The following is a 14,453-nucleotide window of genomic DNA, read 5'->3' as shown; positions in this document are numbered from 1 at the left end:
ATTTCTGATCTCACCCATGTCTCACTTTTAGAGGTAAAACCTTTAGTAAAATTATATCTTCCTATTTTCTTCAAATTCTATGAAGTCTTTAGCTATATCTAAAATAATTCAGCAACACTAATTTTAAAAATATTTACTGAACAACTCTTACATGAAAGGCACTCTGACGGATAAGAAGATAAGAAAGAGGTAGATTCTGTGCTCATAGGAAAAATAAGACACATGGGTAAAAATGCTCATCAGCTGATACCTGAGCCAATATTACATGCAAAATATTGTATTTTCAGCTTTATCTCTTACTTTATCAATCTTTCCTAAATGAAATGGACCTTTCAATGCCTCAAGATGTCAGGCTCATTCACACTTTCATGTCTTTGTAAGATGGCAAGGATAAGACCACTCTCGTGCCTCAGAGTGCTGCAGGGCCAGTGCAAGTGTGGCTTCCTCCACAAAGCTTTTTCTGACCTTTAGCCCACTCACTATTCTTCTCAATTTACTGCATTCATCATTTGTTTCCACTGAGCACTTATCATGGGTAAAATATAGCACGTCTTTCAGACTTGACTGTATTATTTAGTTGTATTTATACTTCCTGAATACACATAAAGTGTTCACTAAATATCTATCACCTAAATCAGTAATTAAACAGGTAGGTGAAGACAGGTATCAACTCATGGAATGAGAAAAAACAATAGCAACAACAGAAGAGCCCCAGGACTTTGGAATTAAAAAAAAAAAAAAATCCCTCTGCAAGGCCAAATGACTCAGATTGCACATTCTCTTATTTTATGAATGCAGAGTTTGATCCTTTATAACACAAAAAGGAAAACTCAACATCCCTGTAAGAGACTCACCAGGAGCGTGGGGTTTATTTTTAATTGAATACCTAAAAGTATAATATCTGAATGTGACTGATAATGGAATAATAATGATGTTTATTATTATTTATATATTATTATTATTAATGTCTGACAGTGTTGCTCTTTCACATCCCTTTTAGCCTTACGAGGACATGGAAGGGAAAGGCAAGACGGTTATTACTAATGGAAAACCCTGCTCTCAAACATTCTCTGATCCACTCAGACACAGTTAACCACTTCCTCACAGTGCCACCACTGTACATACTATCTGCCTCCAAGAAGCTTTTCACACTCAGTCATTACTGGTGAGCTCTACCCTCTCTAGATGGAGAGTCAATAGAGGGGCAGTGATCATGCCTTATTCACCTTTGTAGTTACACAATGCCTGGTATATAACCAAAGAACACACAAACCTGTTTCACAGTTAATGAGACAGTCCTAGAGAAATTACATTTTGGTCAAACAAACTATTAATAGGATTTAGGTTTTTGGAGGCCCTAGCTCACATCTCCTTCCATGGAATCACAATGTCTAAATTATACTGAGAATTCCATCATGTTTACACTTTTCCACAAACATCTACAAGTGGGGAAACTGGATAAGGCAGAAGTAGGTGGCCTTCAAGTTTACGGGAATGGGGTCAGGTGAAGGTCATACATGTAATCACAGGTAGCTGCTGACCCACAGTACTCACCAGTATACCACGCCCAATAACGTTTCCACCTGTAAATTGTGAGCCCATAATCTCACAGTGCAAACAGAATTAACTTTTGTAGGAACTTCTGGTGGAGAAGGCAATGGCAAGCCACTCCAGTACTCTTGCCTAGAAAATCCCATGGATGGAGGAGCCTGGTAGGCTGCAGTCCATGGGGTCGCTAAGGGTCGGACACGACTGAGCGACTTCACTTTCCCTTTTCACTTTCACACATTGGAGAAGGAAATGGCAACCCACTCCAGTGTTCTTGCGTGGAGTATCCCAGGGACGGGGGAGCCTGGTGGGCTTCCGTCTATGGGGTCACACAGAGTCGGACACGACTGAAGTGACTTAGCAGCAGCAGCAGGAACTTCTGGTAATCTCAAAAAAAGTTTTGAGGGACCTGGAGAAGCCTGGTCCCATTTCAGTTTCATTCAGCAAATATTCATTGAACACTGTTACCATGAACTACATTTTTGAAGTCTCCTTTTAGTCTAGTAATTAACAGATATATTTGTTTGATGTTATATATATACATATAACCTGAAGACACTGATAGATACTGAAGACACTGAAACTCACTTCTACAAAGGGACTGCAGCAACAATATGGAAAGCCAGGATATCCAAGCTGATTGAGCTGATTCCAGGTTTAATACTATACCATACCAACTCCACCAGCTCTCATGGCTTTTATACAAACGGGGCTTTCACTCTGTGAAAGTGAAAGTTGCTCAGTCATGTCCAACTCTCTGTGACTCCATGGACTATAGAATTCTCCAGGCCAGAATGCTGGAGTGGGTAAGCCACTCCCTTCTCCAGGGGATCTTCCCAACCCAGGAAGTACCAAATACTATATGTGTCCAACTCTGCATGTGGAAAAATGGGCAAAACTATTGTCCCACTGCTCTGAGTCTCTTTCTTCATTCACCAATGTAGTGAATAAAATGATGCAATGGACATGAACTTGGGAAAACTTCAGAAGATGGTGAGGTACACAGAGGCCTGGCATACTATAGTCCATGGGGTAACAAAGAGTCACAAAGAGTTCAGTCATAAAGAGTAGCTGAAAAACAACAATAGCTCTACACCATAAATTAAAGAGCACTCAACCACACTTAATTATTCAGGAAGCTAAAATGATAACCACATCTGGCCCTCAAATAACTATACAGTTCCACCATGTCAAAGAAGAAGCTGAAGCTGAATGGTTCTATGAAGACCTATAAGAGCTTCCAGAACCAACACCCAAAAAAGATGTTCTCTTCATTATAGGGGAATAAAATGCAAAAGTAGGAACTCAAGAGATACCTGAAATAACAGGCAAATTTGGCCTTGGAATACAAAATGAAGAAGGGCAAAGGCTACAGAATTTTGCCAAGAGAACGCACTGGTCACAGTAAACACCCACTTCCTACAACAAAATAGACAACTCTACACATGGACATCACCAGATGGACAATACCGAAATCAGATTGATTATATTCTTTGTGGTCAAAGATGGAGAAGCTCTATACAGTCAGCAAAAACAAGATGGGGAGCTGACTGTGACTCAGATCATGAACTCCTCATAGCTAAATTCAGACTTAAATTGAAGAAAGTAAGGAAAACCACTAGACCATTCAGGTATGACCTAAATCAAATCCCTTATGATTATACAGTGGAAGTGAGAAATAGATTCAAGAAATTAGATCTGATAGACACATTGCCTGAAGAACTATGGATGGAGGTTCATGACGTTATACAGAAGGCATTGATCAACACCATCCCCAAGAAAAAGAAATACAAAAAAGCAAAATGATTGTCTGAGGAGGTCTTATAAATACCTGAGAAAAAAAGACAAATGAAAGGCAAAGGAGAAAAAGAAAGATAAGCCCATTTGAATCAAGAGTTCCAAAGAATATCACAGAAAGATAAGAAAGGCTTCCTCAGTGATCAATGCAAAGAAATAAATGAAAACAATAGAATGGGAAAGACTAGAGATCTCTTCAAGAAAATGAGAGATACCAATGAAACATTTCATGCAAAGATGGGCACAATAAAGGACAGAAATGGTATGGACCTAACAGAAGCAAAAGATATTAAGAAGAGGTAGCAAGAGTACACAGAAGAACTATACAAAAAAGATCTTCATGACCCAGATAACCATGATGGTGTGATCATTCACTTAGAGCCAGACATCTTGAAATGTGAAGTCAAGTGGGTCTTAGGAAGTATCACTAGGAACAATGCTAGTGGAGGTGATAGAATTCCAGTTGAGCTATTTCAAATCCTAAAAGATGATGCTGTGCAAGTGCTGCACTCAATATGCCAGCATATTTGGAAAACTCAGCAGTGGCCACAGGACTAGAAAATGTCAGTTTTCATTCCAATCCCTAAGAAAAACAATGCCAAAAAATGTTCAAATTACCGCACAATCACACGCATTCACACACTAGCAAAATAATGCTCAAAATTCTCTAAGCCAGGCTTCAACACTAGGGGAACTGTGAACTAACAAATGTTCAAGCTGGATTTAGGAAAGGCAGAGGAACCAGAGATCAAATTGCACTGGATCGTCAAAAAAGCAAGAGAGTTCGAGAAAATCATCTACTCCTGCTTTATTGACTATGCCAAAGCATACTGACTGTGTGGATCACAACAAACTGTGGAAAATTCTTCTGTTCTGTTCTGTTCAGTCGCTCAGTCGTGTCCGACTCTTTGCGACCCCGTGGACTGTAGCCTACCAGGCTTCTCCATCCATGGGATTCTCCAGGCAAGAATACTGGAGTGGGTTTCCGTTTCCTTCTCCAGGGGATCTTCCCGACCCAGGGATCGAACCCGGGTCTCCCGCATTGGAGGCAGACGTGTTAACCTCTGAGCCACCAGGGAAGCCCTGGAAAATTCTTCAAGGCATGGGAATACTTGACCACTTTACCAGTCTCCTGAGAAATCTGTGTGCAGGTCAAGAAGCAACAGTTAGAACCGGACATGGAACAACAGACTGGTTCCAAATCAGGAAAGGAGTACATCAAGGCAGTATATTGTCACCCTGCTTATTTAATTTATATGCAAACTCCCTCATGCAAAATGCTGGGTTGGATGAAACACAAGCTGGAGTCAAGATTGCTGGGAGAAATATCAGTGACCTCAGATACACAGATGGCACCACCTTTATGGCAGAAAACGTAGAACTAAAGAGCCTCTTGATGAAAGTGAAAGAGTTGGCTTAAAACTCAACATTCAGAAAATTAAGATTATGGCATCTGATTACATCATTCATGGCAAAGATGGGGAAACAATGGAAACAGTGACAGACTTTTTTTTTTAATCTCCAAAATCACTGCAGATAGTGACTGTAGCCATGAAATTAAAAGATGCTTGCTCCTTGGAAGAAAAGCTATGACCAACCTAGCATATTACAAGGCAGAGACATTACTTTGCCAACAATGGTCCTTCTAGTCAAAACCATGGTTTTTCCAGTAGTCATGTACAGATGTGAGAGATGGACCATAAAGAAAGCTGAGTGCCAAAGAATTGATGATTTTGAACTGTGGTATTAGAGAAGACTCTTGAAAGTTCCTTGGACTGCAAGGTGATCAAGCCAGTCCATCCTAAAGGAAATCAGTCTTGAATAGTCTTGGAAGGACTGATGCTGAAGATGAAACTCCAATACTTTGGCCACATGATGTGAAGAACTGACTCATTTGAAAAGACCCTGATACTGGGAAAGATTGAAGGCAAGAGAAGGGGACTACAGAGGATGAGATGGTTGTATGGAACCACTGACTTGATGGACATGAATTTGAGTAGGCTCTAGGAGTTGGTGATGAACAGAGAAACCTGGGTGCTGCAGTCCATGGGGTTACAAAGAGTTGGACACAACTGAGTGACTGAACTGAACTGAACCACGTCAAAGAGGAAAATGGGGCAAAGCCTAACAACACACTAGAAAATGAGAGATCGGAAAGATACATTGGAGTAAAAATGGAACAGTGAGGCTTCATGGAGAAATGTACTTTGAGCTAGGCCTTTGGCAATAGGTGATATGGAAAAGAGGTATGTTAGATCAAGATTTTCCCGGGTGAGACACCAAGAAGAAAGGTGTCAATAAGGTGAAGGTCTTGAGCTGGGTTCTGGGGAGCTTTTAAGAGAAAGAAGGGACATGATGACAGTTGCTAGCGAAAAGCAGATGGAAGCTGTCTGTCTGTCTCCCTATTCATCCATTTGTCTATATCTATCTTTACCTTTGTGGTGGTTCAGTCGCTCAGTTGTATTCAATTCTTTGCTCGCCCAGGGACTGCAGCACGCCAGGTTTCCCTGTCCTTCACCATCTCCCAGAACTTACTCAAACTTGGGTCCAGAGAGTCAGTGATGCCATCCAACCATCTCATCCTTGTTGTCCCTTTCTCCTCCTGCCTTCAATCTTTCCTAGCATCAAGGTCTTTCTCAATGAGTCAGTTCTTCATGTCATGTGGCCAAAGTACTGGAGTTTCAGCTTCAGCATCAGTCTTTCCAATAACTATTCAGGACTGACTTCCTTTAAGATTGACTGGTTTGATCTCTTTGCAGTCCAAGGGACTCTCAAGACTCTTCTCCAACTCCACAGTTCAAAAACATTAATTCTTTGGAATTTCGCTCTTTTATTGTCCAGCTCTCTCATCCATACATGACTACTGGGAAAACCATAGCTTTAACTATAGTCAAAGCCCCTTTGTTGGCAAAGTAATATCTCTGCTTTTTAATATGCTGTCTAGGTTTGTTATGGAGAAGGCAATGGCACCCGACTCCAGTACTCTTGCCTGGAAAATCCCATGGATGGAGGAGCCTGGTGGGCTGCAGTCCATGGGGGTCACTAACAGTCAGACACGACTGAGTGACTTCACTTTAACTTTTCACTTTCATGCATTGGAGAAGGAAATGGCAACCCACTCCAGTGTTCTTGTCTGGAGAATCCCAGACATCCCTGGTGAGCTGCCATCTATGGGGTCGCATAGAGTTGGACACAACTGATGCGACTTAGCAGCAGCAACAGCAGCTAGGTTTGTTATAGCTTTTCTTCCAAGTAGCAAGTGTCTTTTAATTTCATGGCTGCAGTCACCATCTGCAGTGATTTTGGAGCCCCAAATATAAAGTCTCTCACTGTTTCCATTGTTTCCCCATCTATTTGCCATGAAGTGATGGGACTGGATGCCATGATCTTAGTTTTTGAATGTTGAATTTTAAGCCTACTTTTCACTCTCCTCTCTCACCTTCATGAAGAGACTCTTTAGTTCCTCTTTGCTTTCTGCCATAAAGGTGGTATCATCTGCCTATCTGAGGTTATTGATATTTCTCCTGGCAATCTTGTTTCCAGCTTGTGATTCATCCAGTCCAGCCTTTTGCATGATGTAGTCTGCATATAAGTTAAATAAGCAGGGTGACAACATACAGGCTTCACATACTCTTCTCCCAATTTGGAACCAGTCCATTGTTCCATGTCTGGTTCTAACTACTGCTTCTTGACCAGCATACAGGTTTCTCAGGAGGCAGGAAAGGTAGTCTGGTATTCCCATCTCTTTCAGAATTTTCCAGTTTGTTGTGATCCACACAGTCAAAGGCTTTATTTTAGTCAATGAAGAAAAAGTAGATGTTTCTCTGGAATTCTCTTGCTTTTTCTATGATCCAACAGATGTTGGCAATTTGGTCTCTGGTTCCTCTGCCTTTTCTAAATCCAGCTTGAACATCTGGGAGTTCTTGGTTCATGCACTATTGAAGCCTAGCTTGGAGAATTTTGAGCATTATTTTGCTAACGTGTGAAATGAGTGCAATTGTGTGGTAGTTTGAACATTCTTTGACATTGCCTTTCTTTGGGAAGGCCACCACTAAATTTTCCTAATTTGCTAGCATACTGAGTACAGCACTTGCACAGCATCATCTTTTAGGATTTGAAATAGCTCAACCAGAATTCTGTCACCTCCACTAGCTTTGTTCATAGTGATGCTTCCTAAGGCCCACTTGTCTTCACATTCCAAGATGTCTGACTCTAGGTGAGTGACCACACCATCATGGTTATCTGGGTCATGAAGATCTTTTTTGTATAGTTCTTCTGTGTATTGTTGCCACCTCTTCTTAAAATCGTCTGCTTCTGTTAGGTCCATACTGCTTCTGTCTTTTATCGTGCCCATCTTTGCATGAAATGTTCCCACAGTATCTCTAATTTTCTTGAAGAGATTAGTCTTTCCCATTCTATTGTTTTCCTCCTTTTCTTTGCATTGTGCACTTAGGAAGGCTTTGCTTTTTATTCTTCAGAACTCTGCATTCAGATGGGTATATCTTTTCTTTTCTCCTTTGCCTTTTGCCTCTCTTCTTTTCTCAGCTATTTGTAAGGCCTCCTCAGAAAACCATTTTGCCTTTTTGTGTCTCTTTTTCTTGGGGATGGTTTTGATCATCACCTACTGTACAATGTTACACACCTCCTTCCATAATTCTTAAGCCACTCGTCTATCATATCTAATCAGATCTAATCTTTACATTGGAGAGGTGTTTGGGTGGAAGGAGAGAGTTTGTGAGGACCACACCATCCCATTGGGTAGAATACACTTACATAATTTATTGCAAGGACCAAGTATTTCATGAAGGGTTTTAAGAAATGGGATCACCTCTTTCTCATGGCATTGCTCAAACTTAAGACAGGTGTTTCTCAATTAAAAATAGGAGAGACCTTGAAGGTCACGCTGATGCCACTGGAGTCTTAATTCCCCAGGAAATCATCAACCCTTACATCACAGGGGACCCTGCACATGGCATAATGCAACCCTCCACAGCTTCTGCTAGGCCATACCCTTGGGAGAAGCATGACTCCTCGCATCCCATCCTCTTCCCAACAGAAAGAGCAAGAGCTCAGCTGCCAATCTCATCTAAGCCTATTCCACTTCCTGCCTCCCCTGTCTCTGGTTTTGCTTTTTCAGCTCTTCGGTTTGACTGACGGGAGAAAAATTAAATTGAATTCTCTGTCTCAAGGCTGATTTGAATGAACAGAAACAGTAGGCTCCTATTCATTAAGGGCCTTGGGTTATCTACCTTGTCTCGCCATCTACAGTAAGTTGCTGAGTCTGAAATGAATTTAATTCTCCCACAAGCTGGATCTTTGCAGCCTGTCCAATTCATTCATTAGTTCATTCATTCACTAAAAGTGTTTCAAACAACTACTATGCTTTAAGCACTAAACTAAATTCTGGGATTGGAAAGGTTAATAATACCATGGACAGTAAAAGACAGAAATTCAGACAATTACACTGCTATGAATTATATGTCATAATATTAATACTAATTATCTCTGCAATGGTAAGATTGGAAGCAATTGTTATTGTCTTCTTTTGGCTACCAGGATTTTTAAAAATTATTTCAAACATCTATTACTTTAGTAATTTAAAGAATAAAAGCTCTAACACTGAGAGACGAAGTACATAGGCAATCATTCAATAGATAGTGCTAAAAGATTTTTTAGTAATATAAAAATACTCTTAACATATTATTTAAAAATATGTTACAAAGCATGCAAATATTGATGCTAATTATATTTAAAATATTGTATACCTTGAAATGTATTTGAAGAGATTATGCTAAAATATTAGGAGTGGTTATCTCTGAATTGTGGAATGATGGGTAATTTCCATACTTTTGAAAGCTTCCCATCATTTTTAAATTTCTTTAAAATAGATACATATTATATTTCAATAGTAATAAACTTATGCTTTCTTCTATTCCTTTTTTATAATAATTTTCTATATATAATGTATATATTTGTCAATTTTTCAAAAGGCCAAGAATTAAAATTACAATCTTTCCATTAGGGAACTGGAATTAGACAGAGCAATATGGGATTTTCCATAATGTGGTATTTCAGAGAGATCATCACAGATAGTGGTGAATCCTTCCTAGGACAGGCAACGTATTAGTGTTTATATAGCCATGCGTGGCTTCAACCCAAAGTGTTTCATGCAACATTAAAATAAAATGTATTCTCCAAACAGAAAACATATTTAAAACATTCTTGTTTACACAAAGTTACACATGAGCCTGTGTTCTCCATATCTTGCTTTATGATGTCCCCTTCCTGCCATGATGTCATTCCTGACTTTTACGAAAGAACAATCCAGATCCTCTTCTCTCCCTTCTTTCGCTATATGACATGGTCTCATCTCTCTTAACAAGCACATATTCAGTAGCAACACACACAGCGACCTACATGAATCATCAGCACAGCTGGAAAATATGAAAGAGCACGCTCTTTTCCTTATTGATTCAGCTATTCGTTTCCTAATTACATCACCCTGCCAGGGAAAAGCATCTGATAGCTGAAGAACTAAAAAGGCAATTTAAGCAATGTTAAGGAATGTTCCCCAGGAAGAACAACATGTTGTATACAGAAAGCTTAAGTTCAAAGAATAATATGATTGTGATAGGAGGTTATGGGTTGAATTATGCCCCATCTTCCTCCTCCCCCGAAATGGTTTGCCAAAGTTCTCACCCTCAGTATCTCAAAATGTGACCTTGTATGGAAATAAGGTCTTTGCAGATATAATCAAGTTAAAATGAGGTCAGGCTGGATGGGCCTTAATCCAGCATGACTGGTATTCTCATAAGGAGAAATCTGGACACAGAGGGAAGACATGGGAAGATGCCCAGAGAGAAGACCACGTAAAGAGAGAGAGTTTTAGTGCTGTATCTACAAGCCAAGGGATGCCAAAAACCTCTGGTGAATTACCGAAAGATAAGGAGAATCAAAGATTCTTCTATAGGTTTTAGAGGGTCCATGATCCTGCTACCAACTTTATTTTGGACTTCTCGTCTCCAGAATGGCAGTACAGTGGACTTCTGTTGCCCCAGCGCATCCAGTTTGTGATACTTTATCATAACAGCCTCTTACACCTGATACTAGGGGTAATAATGACAGATTATGTTACATTTCTCTGTTGTTTTCTTGTCTCCACTACTAGGTATTTAGTTGTAAGGTCAGAAGTCTTGTTTGGGTCCAGATTGTTTAATTTGTGGTTGAAAGCCAAAGTCTCATTTGCCTATATTTCTCTGTCCTGTGTATCTTTACCACACCCTTAAGGGTATTTTCTAAGAATATATTTGAATTCATAATGACCATATGGCAGTAACCAGACATAATCAGAAGAAGCAACAAAACACACATTTTATAGCAGCTTTTGGTATTCCAGCCAGATTCCCTAGAGCCAGCAGATCTTCCATGTAGAGGGAAGGATACTTTGGAATACATTTACACAGAAGCTCTAGTCTAGGCAAACTCAAACTTACTATGTAACTGTTCTGACTTTTTTCTTCAAACCCCATATAGTTTATATAGCATTCTGTTGAATTGTGGTCATGACAGCCTGATCTTTCTAATAAAATGAGACTGGTTTCTGCTCAAAATAAGTTCTCTGTAACTATTTCCTTGGTAACCACAGAGCAAGTGGGAGGGTTTAACTGGGCTACAAAGGGCTACAGGAAAACCCCCCTGGGTTGTGGCAATAATTGCAGTAGACAGGAGAGAAACCAGGATCTCATAGCAAGAGATAGCACTTTCCAAGATGTGCCCTGGTTCCTCCTTCAGATATTCTCCAAAGAAATCCTTTGGAGGGGATAATTCCACCTAATGTCCCTTTAAGCTCTGGGGACAGAGACAAGAACTTTTGTCCTCCGCAACCATTTTCCTTTGCCCTTGGGAGGTACAAGGCATCTACACCATAGAGGTATTTATTAAAAAAGAGAGAGAGAGACAGTCACCTAGTTATGCCTTTCTATTGGAGATGGCAACATTTTTCTTCACTTTTTGAAGACTTCGAGCCACAAAGATTTTCTCTCTCTCAAACGGTTTACATCATCCATTTCTTCAGTTAACAAATATTGATCAAATACCTATTAAGAGCCAGCCCTGTTCCATGGGTTTAAGGTACATCAATGAACCAAAAAGACAAAAAGTCTCTGCTGTCAGGAATCTTACATTCTAGTGGAGATCAAGAACTCAAATGCCCTCAAGTCTGTTGTGTGAATATGTGAGAGGAGGTATAAGAAAAACAGGACCATTACTTGTATTCTTTAGACGCAGGCTCATTTTGCTGGCACTTAAGGCACTAAGGAAATTTCTTTGCTTATCCAAGAAGATTTTTCACATTTTTATTGAAACCCTTGACACTCTTAAGGCTATCTTTTCAGTTCAGTTTAGTCACTCAGTCGTGTCCAACTCTTTGCAACCCCATGGACTGCAGCACGCCAGGCTTCCCTGTCTATCACTAACTCCCAGAGCTTGCTCAAACTCATGCCCATTGAGTCAGTGATGCCATCCAACCATTTCATCCTCTGTCATCCCCTTCTCCTCTTGCCTTCAATCTTTCCCAGCTCATTGATATTTTCCAATGAGTCAGTTCTTCTCATCAGGTGACCAAAGTACTGGAGTTTCAGCTTTAGCATCAGTCCTTCCAATGAATATTCAGGACTGATTTCCTTTAGGATTGATTGGTTTAATCTCCTTGCAGTCCAAGGGACTCTCAAGAGTCTTCTCCAGCACCACAGTTCAAAAGCATCAATTCTTCTACACTCAGCTTTCTTTATAGTCCAACTCTCACATCCATACATGACTACTGGAAAAACCATATCTTTGACTAGACAGACCTTTGTCAGCAAAGTAACATCTCTGCTTTTTAATATGCTGTCTAGGTTGTTCATAGCTTTTCTTCCAATGAGCAAGTGTCTTTTAATTTCATGGCTGCAGTCACCATCTGCAGTGATGTTGAAGCCCCCCAAAATAAAGTCTGTCACTGTTACCATTATTTCCCCATCTATTTGCCATGAAGTAATGGGATTGAATGCCATAATCTTAGTTTTCTGAATGTTGAGTTTTAAGCCAACTTTTCCACTCTCCTCTTTCACTTACATCAAGAGGCTCTTTAATTCTTCTTTGCTTTCTGTCATAAGGGTGGTGTCATCTGCGTGTCTGAGGTTACTGGTATTTCTCCCGGCAATCTCGATTCCAGTTTGTGCTTCATCCTGCCCGACACTTTGAATGATGTACTCTGAATAGAATTTAAATAAGCAGGGTGGCAATATACAGCCTTGACGTACTCCTTTCCCAATTTGGAACCAGTCTATTGTTCCATGCCCAGTTCTAACTGTTGCTTCCTGATCTGTATACAGATTTCTAAGGAGGCAGGTAAGGTAGTCTGATATTCCCATCTTTATAAGAATTTTTCACATTTTGTTGTGATCTACATAGTCAAAGGCTTTGGCATAGTCAATAAAGCAGAAATAGATGTTTTTCTGGAACTCTCTTGCTTTCTCTATGATCAAGCGGATGCTGGTAATTTGATTTCTGGTTCCTTTGCCTTTTCTAAATCCAGCTTGAATATCTGGAAGTTCATGGTTCATGTACTGTTAAGTCTGGCCTGGAGAATTTTGAGCATTATCACTTTCCTCTTAACTCTAAGGAAAACACCATATGTGATATTTGGCAGGTGACATTTCCCCACAATCCTGGGGAGAAGCAGGTAGTCCTGAGAGCTCATGCTTCATCTGAAAATGGGCTTAGTTATTCCCTAGCTGGACAGGAGTGCTGAGCCAGTGTGTTCAGATTTTACATTTAAGAGAACCTGAAAATTCTGATATTTTTAATGGGAAATTTCCATATTTTTTCAATTTTGGCAAAAATTTAAAATGTACCACAGGGCAAATAAGATATGTTTTAAACCAAGTGACCAGGTGCTGCCTGAGGACTGCCAATTTGTAAACTGAATCTTAGTGTAGACCTACAACTGCCTGCAGGAGTGAAAGTCACTCAGTCGTGTCCGACTCTTTGCGACCCTATGGACTATAGTCCATGGGTTTCTCCAGGCCAGAATACTAGAGTGGGTAGCTTTTCCCTTCTCCAGGGGATCTTTCCAACCCAGGATCAAACTGAGGTCTCCCGCATTGCAGGCGAATTCTTTACCAGCTGAGCCACAAGGGAAGCCCAATAATACTGGAGTGGCCTGCAGGAGAGAGTAGGGCTATTTGACCTTGGAGTAGGATTGCCAGATTTATCAAATAAAAATATAGAATGCCCAGAGAATTCAAATTTCAGTTAAAAATGAACAAATATTTTGTGCAACTGTACACCATGTAACATTAAGGATATGTCTATTTTTTAATGTTATTTATCTGAAAATCAAATTTAATTGTGTATCCTATAATTTATCTGACAATCTTACCTTGAAATCCCTCCCATTCTATTTCCACAAGTCTAGATTATAAGATGCATTCCCTTACATTGGGCTTCTTTACTCTCGAACACTGGATGCCACCAAGTGAATAAAGTGAGTGAAGTCACTCAGTCGTGTCTGACTCTTTGCAACCCCATGGACTGTAGCCTACCAGACTCCTCCGCCCATGGGACTTTCAGCAAGAGTACTGGAATGAGTTGCCACTTCCTTCTCTAGAGGCTCTTCCTGACCCAGGTAACAAACCCAAGTCTCCCACATTGTAGGCAGACACTTTACCATCTGAGCCACTGGGGAAGTGAATAAAAGAATCTCAAAATTATTATAAATATTCCCTGTAATCAAGTAATTCAAACCATTTCACTTTATCTATTTAATGTTAATTGAGTACTAGCATGTGCTACATTCAGTGCCAGGTATGATGATACAAAGGTGAATAACCCAAGGTTCCCTGACCCTGTGAAATTCAAAGCCTGGAAGATACGAAGGACGTGGCAACAGCTAAGTGCATCATGACACAAGGAGACTTCTGCCAATGGAGGCAGAGGAGAGCTAGGAGAACTCAAAAGAAGGAGTGGTCAGTTCTGCTGGGCTTGACACTAGGCCAGGAGCTGAGTCAGAATAGATGAGTAGGAGTTGGCCTGAAGGATAAGTTCCCCCAGAAACATTGCAGCTAACA

At 40.3% G+C, this 14,453-nt stretch overlaps 1 protein-coding gene across 1 annotated transcript in view; it reads right to left on the bottom strand.

Annotated features, from left to right (window-relative positions):
- The window catches only part of SORCS3 (sortilin related VPS10 domain containing receptor 3), a 642,617-nt gene that overhangs the window by 232,089 nt on the left and 396,075 nt on the right, over positions 1–14,453 (bottom strand). The gene's annotated exons all lie outside the window — the stretch shown is intronic.

The sequence above is a fragment of the Moschus berezovskii genome, chromosome 12 (assembly GCF_049115385.1).
Source record: "Moschus berezovskii isolate FMDL1 chromosome 12, NW_MosBer_1.0, whole genome shotgun sequence".
NCBI lineage: Eukaryota > Metazoa > Chordata > Mammalia > Artiodactyla > Moschidae > Moschus > Moschus berezovskii.
Note: the sequence above shows the minus strand (reverse complement) of the source record. Positions and strands in the feature narration are given on the sequence as shown.